Genomic DNA, 12,747 nt, shown 5'->3' on the forward strand with positions numbered 1-12,747 from the left:
AGTTTTGCCGTTTTTATAGTGTTTTGATCGTGTTACATTACTTTATTCTGGCGGCAGGCGCTGCAGTCAGCGCAGCCGCAGTCGTCATCAGCGTCTGAGCGCGCTCATGAGTTTTGCTGTTGCTGCTGCAGTTGGCTGTCTGAGGAATTAAAACGTGTAAGAAACGCTCACATTTCCAAACCCCAGTACGGTAATGTGCAGTTAACCTCCTCTGTGTAGAAAATGTATGGTTTAAAATGTGACTGTCTCAAGGTTATATTAGAAGAGATTTCTAGATTCATCTTCTTGGTAAAACGGCAAAGTTCGCCTCAGTGCACGGGGGCGCGGAATCACACATGCTCACGTGAGGTAAAATTGAATGTGTTAATAAAATCCGTTCCTCTAATAATTTTATCTAAACATATTTTTTTAAATCATTATTGAACATTAAAATCAATCACGTGGCTATAACTTATGTCATTTTCATTGTTTATATAGCCTACTTTATGGATTTAAAATGACATTAATTTCATAGGATAATGCAGTTGTTGTGCAAAATGCATTAATGACACAATTAAACAAGTCATTAAACAAAACGTAAAAAAACAAAACATGCCGTTTCAGATGTAAATATAATGCCAGTATGTCATTATTCCGATTGAATAGTATTTGATATAAAAGTTAGTCAACACTTTAATTTTGGAGGTTTTTGCATGAAAGCAGTGGTGTTTAGATTTTTAGAAACGTAGGTGCCATGGAAAAGACTAAAAGCTCTATAATATATTTCGTTTCATGTCTGTGTTTGCACAAATTTCTCTGAGCTGTGCACACTGTGCCCCCTTAAAAAAAATTGGTGCATGACGCCCCTGCTCATATATACATATTTAATGCAATTTACATTTGTATGTTCTTTTGTTTTGTGTTTGTTGGTGTACAGTATATTTACTGTTTTACTTTGATCAGTCATTTACCGATTTCTTTGATGCATGCACTATAAAAAGTGAAAAGCTGGATAAACTTAAAAATTACTTCTATTGGTGACACCTAAAAAAAATTAGTTTTTGCGACTTATATTTTTAAAGTTGCCATTAAATGGAAGTAGCAATTGTTTTGTTTTCCTCGTGGTGAAACCGAGTGAAACAGCTTCTGAAATGAAAAAAGGTAGGGCTTGGACTTGAATTCGTCCATCGAGAATTGATTGGATCGTTTGAAGTTGGGTCATGTTGCTAATAGCTGAAATCTTTTTCTGGACCCCACACATCTGCCATACCCGTGACCGGAAGTAAAGAGAGATTGTTTCGAGGAGGAGAGGAGATTTGCATTTTTGATTAAAGACTATAGACGGGTTGCAAGTTTTCAAACATTGCAGGGTGCGCGCGCATCCAGGAGGCAGAAAGCCCGATTGGTGAGCTGATCCGCTACGGAAACAACCTTAATTATTGAAGCGTTCTTTATTGTTTGTATATAAATATAACTTGATTTTAGTTGGATCTGTTTTTCTGTCTTTATTTTTGCAGTATTACTGTGATACATGTATGAATTATAATGTTATAACGTAATAGTCGCATACTGGTATTTTAACATCAGGCACCCAGCACTGACTCTGTTGGTATTATTTTCCATGCAACAACTACTTGGCATTTTGACTTACAGACACAGCTACTAGCACAACACAATGCACTTCTCGTCTTTCTGCCTCTCGGTTGCGCGCTCAACCAGTTAGTGACGTCGCCATGCAACCCGTCTAAGGCCACAAGAATAAAAAAAATGAAGCTCACAGATAAATCATTTGTAAAAATACCAAAACAAATGTTTTTCATTTCAATTTACATTTGACTTTAAGTTAAAAATACTTTGTGACAAATTTAAGTTGAAAAAATTAAAATTTTAGTTAGTAATTTTGAGTTATTTTTAAGTAGATCCAATTTTTCATTTTTTTTTACAGTGTTTTTATTAATAGTAATAAAAAGGTTGAATGTCAGTTATTTTACCCGTCTTTTGAGGAATATGATACTCTATGACATTTTGTCCAATTTTGCAAAAATGAATAAATAATGCGAATAAGAAACTTTTCAATTCTTAACCATGGGTTTTTTGTAGTAACCACCAGTCCAAAAAGCCCTAGTTTTTTATTATAGTAAAACAATTTTAATTTTCACAAGGGAAGCTGCCCTAAAAATTATTTTTTTTGGTCTCAATATATTTTTGTCAATACTTGCTTAGGGTTACATAATCCCTCTTTCATTTATTGTATACAGTGTTCTCCAATAGCCCAAAAGCTCTGCCAAGAGTCCATCGAAAAGTGCTCCCTTCCAGCTTTGCCATGTCAAAGTTGGTACTTTATTTAGGACCACAGTACACCCATTCATGTGGCAACCAAAGTCTAGCCAGCAGACTGTGTCGGCCTGTATCACAATGCCGCAGCGAGCACACATGTCAGCTATCAGTCTCCTCTCTCTCAAGCTCAGAGTTGGCAGCCCTGAGCGAAAGGGTCAATTTGCTGCATTAATGCCATCGGAAGCTGGCGCACACTCATATGGCACAGATTCCAGACCCACTCTCTCCCAAAACACTGAGCAGCCATCCGTACCACCCCCCCCCATACACCTCCCTAACCCGTTCACTGCTTCAGTGAGTTGCTGGAATTAGGGATCAGGGGAGGCGATTTGGTGTTTTCCTAAAACTCTGAAGTTGGCGGCAGGAGCTGATAAGGGGAGAGCTGGAGATATGAGTGAGTTATACGAGACCGCAGACACAGGTGTTGTTACAACGGATACACGTTCCTGCTCCCGTTGGAGATGACAGTCGGAAGTGACCGACATGTGAACACTCCAAATGTGCCAATTCATTTAAAATTGCATGACCCCCTTCTGAAAAGCAACACAAGGATGCGGTTTGATCGTTCTGTACCAGCTCTGGAACGATGCATCTGCTGCCAGACATCTGAAAACAATATCAATCAATCATTCTTGTGCCGCACACTATTCCTATTGTCTCATGACTCCTTTCCCTCCTTGCGTTTTTGTTCTGTTCAATGCAGAAGCCTTTGTGTCACTGCATTAGTGGAATCTTAAAATGAGCAGAATTGCAACGGAAAGGCAACACAGACCGCAGAACAATAGCAGACCACGCCACGAGGGCCAAAACAAATGTGGCTTTTATGAAGTGATGGTGTCGTTTGCTACAGTGGGGTTGGGGGGGTGGAGCTCAGGCACAGTGGAAATGACAATATCCACACTGTCCCTCGCAGTGGCAGCAGTGGCGATCCAGGCGCCGCCATGGCTGAGCACCAACACACATACAGAGCAGAAGAGTACCGACTCGGAGGAAACGTCTCTCTTCACAAGCACAGAGAGCCCTGTTTGCAGGGCACGGGGAAATAATTGTTTCCTATGTGTTGCTTATAATGATTTGCTGAAAGGTGAAGGAAGCAATTAATCATTTGCTCAAAGCTGCTCTTGTAGCTTAACTTGTGGCAAGCAACATCAGTGCCATGGGTTTGATACACTGATCCAATACGTTATTTTGTATCCTGTATGTACTGGAAGTTGCTTTGGGTTAGGATTGCGAGATATACCAGAATAAACAAATATCGAAAATTTGCAATGATTTACACTTTAAATAGTTACATAGCAGGGGCGGCTCGTGACTGCTTTTCTGAGAGGCGCAAATTCAAAATATGTGTTTGGAGTGTCATGTGTGTTGCTTGTGTTTTCAAAATATGTGTTTGTTACGTCATGTGAACCATGTGCATCACGTGTTTTGCCAAAATAAGTGCCTGCTGCACACGCATCAAAACCGTTTATGATAAAAGAGACGTTCACAAAATAGATGCAGGATCCCTTGACAGTAAACTAAGATTGAGTATCTGCAGCAGGCACTTATTTTGACAAAACATAGGATCACTCGACGCGCAGAACACATATTTTGAAATTACGAACCACACACATGACGTGCTACATACATGTTGTGACGAACTTCGCATCATGCGCCCTCGAAAAAAGAAGTCACCGGTCGACACTGATACGTTGTAAGAGTTTAAATGGGGGGGTTAAATGGCTACAATGTTGCAATTTCATATTGGTTTGGTTTCCGTGCACAAGTCAATATTTCCAAATGACTTTGTTAATACAAGTCGTGCGAGTAAACTTTCTTTTAATTGGTCATCTGTTTATTTTCTGTGAATCCGCTCAAAGTTGTCTGTTAGGGTTGACAGACAGCAGCTTTGCGGGATTATTGTGTGGCTCTTTTGGTAACTGTAGTTATATTCGTTCATTATTGTAAGTAGGAAATTTAGGCGGGACAACATTCTTACCATGTACCTATTGCGGAGAAGAGCAATTAGAAGATTTTATAAGGAACAGGTGCACTTTGTTTTTGAATTACATTTGACGGGCTCACCAGCCACCAAAGAGCTATCAGGTATGTTCATGGTTAAAAAAGCAATAAGATAGCCTGTTCGTTGATTGCTTTTACACTTAAACTGAACCGCTCCAGAGTTCATTCAGGTGGTCTTGGAGCGCAGTGTTGGCTCGTGACTGCACTTCCGAGGATGCGCCAATTCAAAATAAGTGTTCGGATTGTCACATGTGTGGTTCCCCCTTCCAAAACATGTGTCATGCGTGTGGAGAGATCCTGTGTGCATCACGTGTCCTGTCAAAATAAGTGCCCGCTGGAGACGCATCAAAACCGTTTGATAAAAGAGACGCTCATGTTCCCTTAATACACGCAACACACTCCCTTAACAGTAAACTTTGATTACGCATGAGATTGTGCGCACACGTGAGCGTCTCCTTTCAAGTTCAAGTTCAAGGCAGCAGGCACTTATTTTGGCATGACACGTGATACACACAATCTCTCAAAGCGCAGAACACATACCTTGAAATGACGAACCACACACATGACAAGCTACATACATGTTGTGACGAACTTCGCATCGTGCGCTTCAAAAAAAGAAGTCACCAGCCGCCACTGTTGGAGCGGTTATTTTGGCGATTGTGCGATTGTCCAGCCTGATCTCACGAGAATTCGTACATATTTTACAAGTTGGCTAATTCGTATGAATTCATACGAAGTTAATTGTGCAAAAACATACGATTCTCATGAAAACAACAACATTGAAACCCAACTCCTAACCCCAACGTCACAGGGGTCAAGGCAAATCGTACAAAAACTCACAAATGTGGTCATATGAATGAATACGAATTAGCCAACTCGTAAAATATGTACGAATCTCGTGAGATAGCGTTGGATTGCCATGTTCACATGTGCCTAAACAAACCGATCTAAGAGAGAAAACGCACCATTTTCCAAAAAACAAAGGCTCAGGTCTCAAAACACTCTAAGGCAAGACGTTCAGATGTCACAAACACACTATTTGGTTTAATTGTTTGTAAATATAATGTCATATATGTTATAAAAAGACATATTTATAATACATTTTTGTGTAATATTAAACTGTACCTGTCAAAATGTTTTGCAGCATCCAGGTTACTGTGTGTTATACAGTAAGTTTTGAGCGGTTGTTATCTGGGAATAACAAACCTGCAAATGTTGCGACTGGCCAATCAGAATTAAACATTTCAATGAGCCATGTAAAAATCTGTTTTAACATCCTGGCCTGCCAAATACTGCAAAACTGGTAACTTAACCAAAGACATGAATTTGGAAAAATGTGTTTGTCTGACCAAAGGAAATTAAAGAAAAAAGTGAAAAGTGTTTGGGAAATGTGAAAGGTCATAATTTCTGCAATACCATTTTGTGCCTTTAATGCAGTGAAATTTCAGCCTGATCTTATAGACCCTTTTACAACGCACGTGATCAAATAGCCTGCGCACGCATTTTGGCAACAGAAGTGGTGTCGTTCCCCAGCGGTTCTAACGTGTTAGCAATTCAGAAAGTTTATTACAATGGTTTCCCAGCATCAAAATGTCTGGTTGCTGCGTTTGGTTGCACTAATATAATATACGTATATATGTATCTGGCCACTTTATGTTTGGCCATCTGCTAACGTCTTCTTTCCACTCCACTATAGTACACGGATCTGGTAGCTGTGTTGAAAAAGTTGATAAAGTCATTTTTTAAAATAACTATCTCTGTCTGTGTTGCTTCACTGTTGATTCTTACCATACTTCCGTTGCCAAACTGCGCGCGCATACGCTGCCACGTCATCATTGTGTACAAACAGTAAAAGGGTCTATAGGAATTCAAAACTATTTAAGGTGTCCAACGCAAATAAATTCATATAATGTGAATTGCATAGAAAAAACAGCAATAATGAAGCTCCACCCCTTAAGCTAACACCACTGGTATAAAAGCAGATCACACACTGTTAGACTTAACTGTAATTTCTGCAGGTACTTACCACAAAATGCCCAGTAAAATATCATCATTTTCTTTTCCAGTTCATTACTATAATATTAATTGCATTATGGGTATTAACATTTAATAAAAAGTCATTTACTGTATGTTTTGAATTTGCAGTAGACTGCTGTAAAACAACAGCAGTAGTGCTACTGTAGTAGAATAAAACATTGTTATAGAACTTTTATCAAGTGACTCTGTGGCACAGTGGTAGTGTTACGGACCTACGACATGGGTGACCTGGATTCGATTCCCCTTTAAGGTAGGGATGCACCGATAGGATTTGTTTGGGCCGATACCGATACCGATTTAAACATACAAATTCTGGCCGATACAGATGCCGATACCGATATTAAACACTTGTATACAATACTATACAATTGGTCTATTAGCTAGTTTATTTCTGCATCAAATAATTTTTACTGAACATGGATTGGATCTAATTAACATGTAACTGACCAACATAATAAGAGAGGCACAAATTAAGCTAAAACAAATATAATAAGACAGCATGACAACCTTCAAAGGTGGTTTTTGCTATTCAGCATTTATTTGATAAACAACATTAACTCATTTTTTACATATAATGGATTTCTTTATGCAGTTAATTAATAAACAATCGGTATCGGCCTTTCTCGTGCTATTGCCGATATGCCGATGGTTTCAAATTCATCAAAAATCGGCTGATAAATATCGGCGGCCGATACATCGGTGCATCACTACTTTAAGGCAATATATTTTTTAAAACTAGGTTAAAGTAAAGGTATAATACTGTAAAATGGAACTGCGGTAAGGGCATCATACTGTAAAAAACATGTACAGTTATGGGACTGTAATGGGGCAGTAACACGTTGCCAGTGAGTTACTGCATATATACAATAAGACGTCTAACAGTGTAAAACATAATTACGATCGTACAAATTGATATGAATTTATACATAACAAAGAGAAATGTGTGTCACAAGAAAGCAAATGAGAGCAATTTTAACCACTAGCGTACACAAATCCGACAGACATCCAGTATAAGTGTTGATTTTGTTAAATGTTATGTGGTATAAGAGGCTGAAAGTGGTTTGGGGTATTTTTGGCAGCGAGTTCTGTGCACACACTGTGTGTTAAAGAGGTGCTAACTATGCTTTCATTTGCCAGAAGTCCTCTGCAAATATTTACAATTAATAACAAAATCTGCAACCAGACCAGTAAACATAAGATGCCCGCTACATGGGAAAAGCTTACTGAAGATTAATGTGCTTTTGAAAAGTGTAAATAGCAAAGAAGTCTCTTTTGGCTGTTTGTTTGAGATGTCACGCCAACGGTCCAGAAAAAAAGAGAATGGCGCTCGTATCAGGAGAACAGTCTGTGTGCTTGGCATTGTTTGTCTTTCTCACGCTGATCGCCGAGCTTGTAATGCTCCAAATTCTGGACTCACTTGGATGAAGCTTAAAGGGCAAAATAACATCCACTGTGTCTGCACTCGTAAAATCCTTAACTTGTAAAAGGTTATTTCTGGAAGTAGCAGGTAGGATGCTTTTAACATATTCTGGCACGTCTACATCTGCAAGGATCAGCTACCGCTGCTCGTTAACTCGCGGAGACTGTCTGTGCTTCCTGTCCGAACAGGATGTTGGAACGATGCCACAGCTTCTTCAAAGTTGCACAACTTTGCCCCTGGATCTGAATCAGCAGCTGGGCTGGAGGTGGTAAGCCAGCTCAACTGTGTCCAGTGTTTGTGGAGACTTGGTGACATCTCTTCGAAGCTAAACATAGCAACCTGAGCGCAGCCACGTGTAACAGGAGACAGAGCATTACTGTGTACGCTTCAAAGCTTCCACAAGTTTGAGAGGCCCAAATGAGGGGAATTCTGAATTCAAGCAAAAGGTTTATCGACAACAGACTGATCAAAACTGTCTTCGGGCAGAATTTGTGAAGGGGGTGACCGCGTTCGCTCCGCTGTGGGGAGGATAAACTATTCCAACACAGCTGGTTTCCATGTTGCTGAGCTTTGTCCTGGCAAGCATTTAGCAAATCAAGAGGAGTGTTGGGAGTTAAAGGAGAATTAAACAGGGTGTGTGTGTGTGTGTGGCACCCTCATTGTTTGGAAGCGTTAGGTTTTTTTTTATTTGTGATGTTATATTTGTCAGATAGCACTACTAAGGAGTCTTGTTGCTAGGAGAGGGAGAGCACCAATCTCTTCCATTGGCTAAAAGGACATGCACAACTGTCCAATAAAAATCAGCATTTGACATGGACCACTCTAGCTATATAGACACTAATGTGTTTATATACATTTTGGTCATACAGTATGTAAGGGCTAGGAAGTAGCTTGACACAGATTTCAATGCTATATATAATCTCCCAATAAAAATGTATCTGTTTCTTTTTTCTTGTAAAATCAAGGTTATCTGGTTTTCTTTTTATTAAAAAAAGAGTATTCTTCATTTTTTATACTTTTAAACACGATGCCAAATCCTTTTAGATTTGCACTTAATGCCCCAACGTTGATGTTATGATAGCCGAGCTCACCATCACATGAATTTATATGAAAGGGTCAAAGAAGTTATATCGCTCTAAACCGCCTTCAGCGTTAGCCACAGAAGGAAGTCATGACCCATGTGGATAAAAGGCCAGATTGCTGTCAGAAACACTGAAGGTAATTCATATTAAGATTCATAGATTTAAAAGAAAAATACTTTTTCATGTCCATTTACACTGTGTTAAAAAGTTCTACTATAAATGGTTACTAATCAGACTTATTTCTTAAGTTCTTGTGCCCTTGACCTTTTCTGTCACCTACCAGGTGACCTTTCAACTCTAGAAGTGTGAGTTTCAGCAGACTCTTGATGTATGGTGGCTGACCCAGTCGGACTGCATGGTGACCACACAAACACAGGAGACAAAAGCCTTTAAACGCCACCTCAGTCAAAAATTAGATAATGATATTAGCTGAATATACACTCACGAAACACTTCAAATTCACTTAATTTCGGCCTCAGCCCATTACAAATTCTGGGAAAAAAAATTAATTTACAAAATAAACATGTCGGGCACACTTAGAGCTCTTCATAAATTCTCATTAACTCTTTCCCCGCCATTGACGAGATATCTCGTCAATTAAGAGAAAACGCTTCCCCGCCAATGACGAGATTTTCCGTCTTTCCGCAATACCGCTATTATCCACTAGGTGGCGCACTTCCGCAACTTTTTAAAACCAGAAGTATTTCCCTATGGCAAGCTGCTGCATGTCCGTGTCTGTTTTAAAGATCGCTCTGAATGGGATCTCTATGAAAAGTCCGTCACAAATATGGAATTATCTCTGCTTTTTGCTCAAAATGTGGTGTTTTTGCAGAAACCTACCCATATTCAAAAGCTGATTACAAAAGAACCACTGAATCCTGAACTTACCGTCATGTTTTTTTAAATAAGTTGTTTAGGCTAATTGAATTAAAAAAGCAGCTGGTGCATTCTGTACTGTACGGTGTAAATACACAGAAAAAAGTCATATGGGTTTTGTGTGGGTGAGTAAATTATAAATAAAAGGTTTTTTTTTTTTAAGAAAAATATCCCTTTAGAGATTTAGGGGCGGTTTCCCGGACAGGGATTAGACTAGTCCTAAACTTAAACACTTTTAAGAGCTCTCCAAACTGAAAACAACTTGCACTTACATATCTTAAAATACATCAGTGCCCTTTGTTTAACCTCAAAATGCACACAGGTAATGTTTTTAGTATGGCATGTTTGTTAAAACTAGTTATATTTCCTAATTAAACTAAGGCCTAGTCCTGGATTAGGCTAATCCTGGTCCGGGAAACCGCCCCTGAGAGTCTAGTAATACAATCTTCACTTTAAGAAAGCATTTAGCTATTTCCCCATTCATTGCAGTCATGGTAGTCAGAAACACCATTAATGAATAAGATTATTGTATATTATTGAATAAGAGTATTGGATTGGAAATAAAAATAGGCTATTTCCAGAAATTAAGTTTTCCTGTAGACACTTGAACACAAGGTTCATTTGTGGAAAAAAATTGGGTATTTGTGCTGGTGTTTCCTTCAAAACGGTTAAGTCTTATTAAATTGTGTTGACTTATTTATAAAAGTTGACTTATTTATAAAAATAAACTATTAAACCCTTACAGTATATCAGCAAAACTGATACAAAATATTTTTATTTTCATAAACTATTGTGTCAGGGGTACAAGATACTGCATTTTAAACATGGACCTACCTTTCTGACCTTTTGTCTACAGACACAGATGCATTTCACATTGACCTCATGTAATTGTTTGTCCCAGCGCAGCTTTGGCGTTGTAAAACTTAACGGCCCTTATCTGTACACACTGGACAGCTAACATCAATTACCTAACCATTACAAACATCACAAGGACCATTACATTAGGGTGACATACAGTACATCGGGACTCTGTCAAGAACCATCATGAATGTTTTATTAACCCACAAAAGAGTTACATTTTTTTAAAACAAATCTAAAAGAAAGAGTTCACCTAAATATGATTTTTTTTTAAATAAAATACTCATGCCAAAAAAAAAAAACCTCATGCCATCCATCCAGATGTAAATGACTTCCTTTTTTCAATTAAAAAAATATTCTACCTTATTAAAGATAAAATCCCTATAATTTACTTACCCCCAAGTTGTTTATGTCTTTATTTGTTTAGTTGAGAACATTTATTTGTTTGTTTTTTTAAGGAAAACATTCCAGGATTTTCTCAGTTTAATAAACTTTATTGCACCCCAACAGTTTACAGAGTTAGCGCAGTTTAAAATTGCAGTTTCAATGCAGCTTTAAACGGCTCCAAATGATCCCATCCGAGGCATAAGGGTCTAATCTAGCGAAACGATTGTCATTTTCAGCAAGAAAAATAAAAAATATGTACTTAAACCACAACTTCTTAATGCATTAGCACTGTGACGCGCCAGCGCAACCCTACGTATTTGAGCAAGCACGTCGAAAAGGTCACACATTAAACGCAAATTTGCGGACAAGATGATCTCACGGAAAGTTGTTAGTCACGTCAAATTTTATTAATTTATTTGTGTCCGTGGCACGAAATTCAGCTATTTTTCGTGCCTTGAGCACAAATGTATTTTTCGTGACACTCGCACAAATTTCTATAAATAGTTTTTCGTGTCCGTGGCACAACTTTATTTTTCGTGTCATTTTATGTATTGTTTTCTCATTTTTATTACTATTTTTAAATCATTGTCGCTTGGGGTTGGGGTTAGAGTTGGGGTTTGGTTAGGATATCGAAAAATGTAAAAGAAAGTGGTTCTAACCCCAAGCAACAATGGCAAGAAAATAGGAAAAAACAATAAGAAAACAATACATAAAATAAAACGAAAAAGAAAGTCGTGCCACGGACACGAGAAACTATTCATAGAAATTTGTGCAAATGTCATGAAAAAAAAGCTGAATTTCGTGCCATGGACACGAATAAATTAATCAAATTTTGGGTGACTTTAACACAACTTTCCGCGAGATCAGTCTGTTTGTGGACCATTTTAAACAATAACCTGACACAAAGACATTATAAGTATCATTCAGAAATGGCCCTCTTTCTGGGACGACACTTTCATATATGTCATGTATGACCTTTCGACATGCTTACGCAATATGAGGTTGCGCTGGCGCATCACACGGCTAGTGCAAGAAGAGAGGTTGTGGTTTAAAAGTACATATTTTTATTTTTCACACTGAAAATTATGATTGTTAGGCTAGATACAACCCCAATGTCTCTTTTGGGATCGTTTAGAGTCATTTTAAGCTGCATTCATACCGTAAACTGTTGATTTTTAATAAAGTCTATTCAAATGAGAAAAATCCTGGAATGTTTTCCTAAAAAAAAACGAATTTCTTCTCAACTGCACAAAGAACTACATCAACATTTTTGATGACTTGGGGTTGAGTAAATAATGATTTATTTTTTATGAAAGTGGAGTAATCCTTTAAACTTAAACAATTTTGTATTAAAATGCCATCATGTTATCTTATATAGGACTTAAGATGGCAAAGCTCCAAAACGCACATACATCCATTATTAAAAGAATCCAAATGACTCAAATATGTTTGTGAGAGAACATGCTGAACATCTTATTTGACGATACACTGCATATTCATATAATACAAATCAGCATATATTATTTGCTTTTATTTGATATATTTAGACATTAACTAACCAACTGGACTCATGTGAATTCCTTTAATGATGGATATGCTTTTTGGATCTTTATTATGTTCACCCCCATATAAAATAACATGACAGCACTTGAATGTAAAATGAATTGTTTATGAGGAGGAAAGAATGTCATACATCAAGGATGGCATTAGGGCAAGCAAATTATGAAAAGTTTCAGTTTTGGGTGAACTATTCCTTTAAGAGATTAAAGA

This window comes from Misgurnus anguillicaudatus, chromosome 24 (genome assembly GCF_027580225.2).
Source record: "Misgurnus anguillicaudatus chromosome 24, ASM2758022v2, whole genome shotgun sequence".
Classification (NCBI taxonomy): Eukaryota; Metazoa; Chordata; class Actinopteri; order Cypriniformes; family Cobitidae; genus Misgurnus; species Misgurnus anguillicaudatus.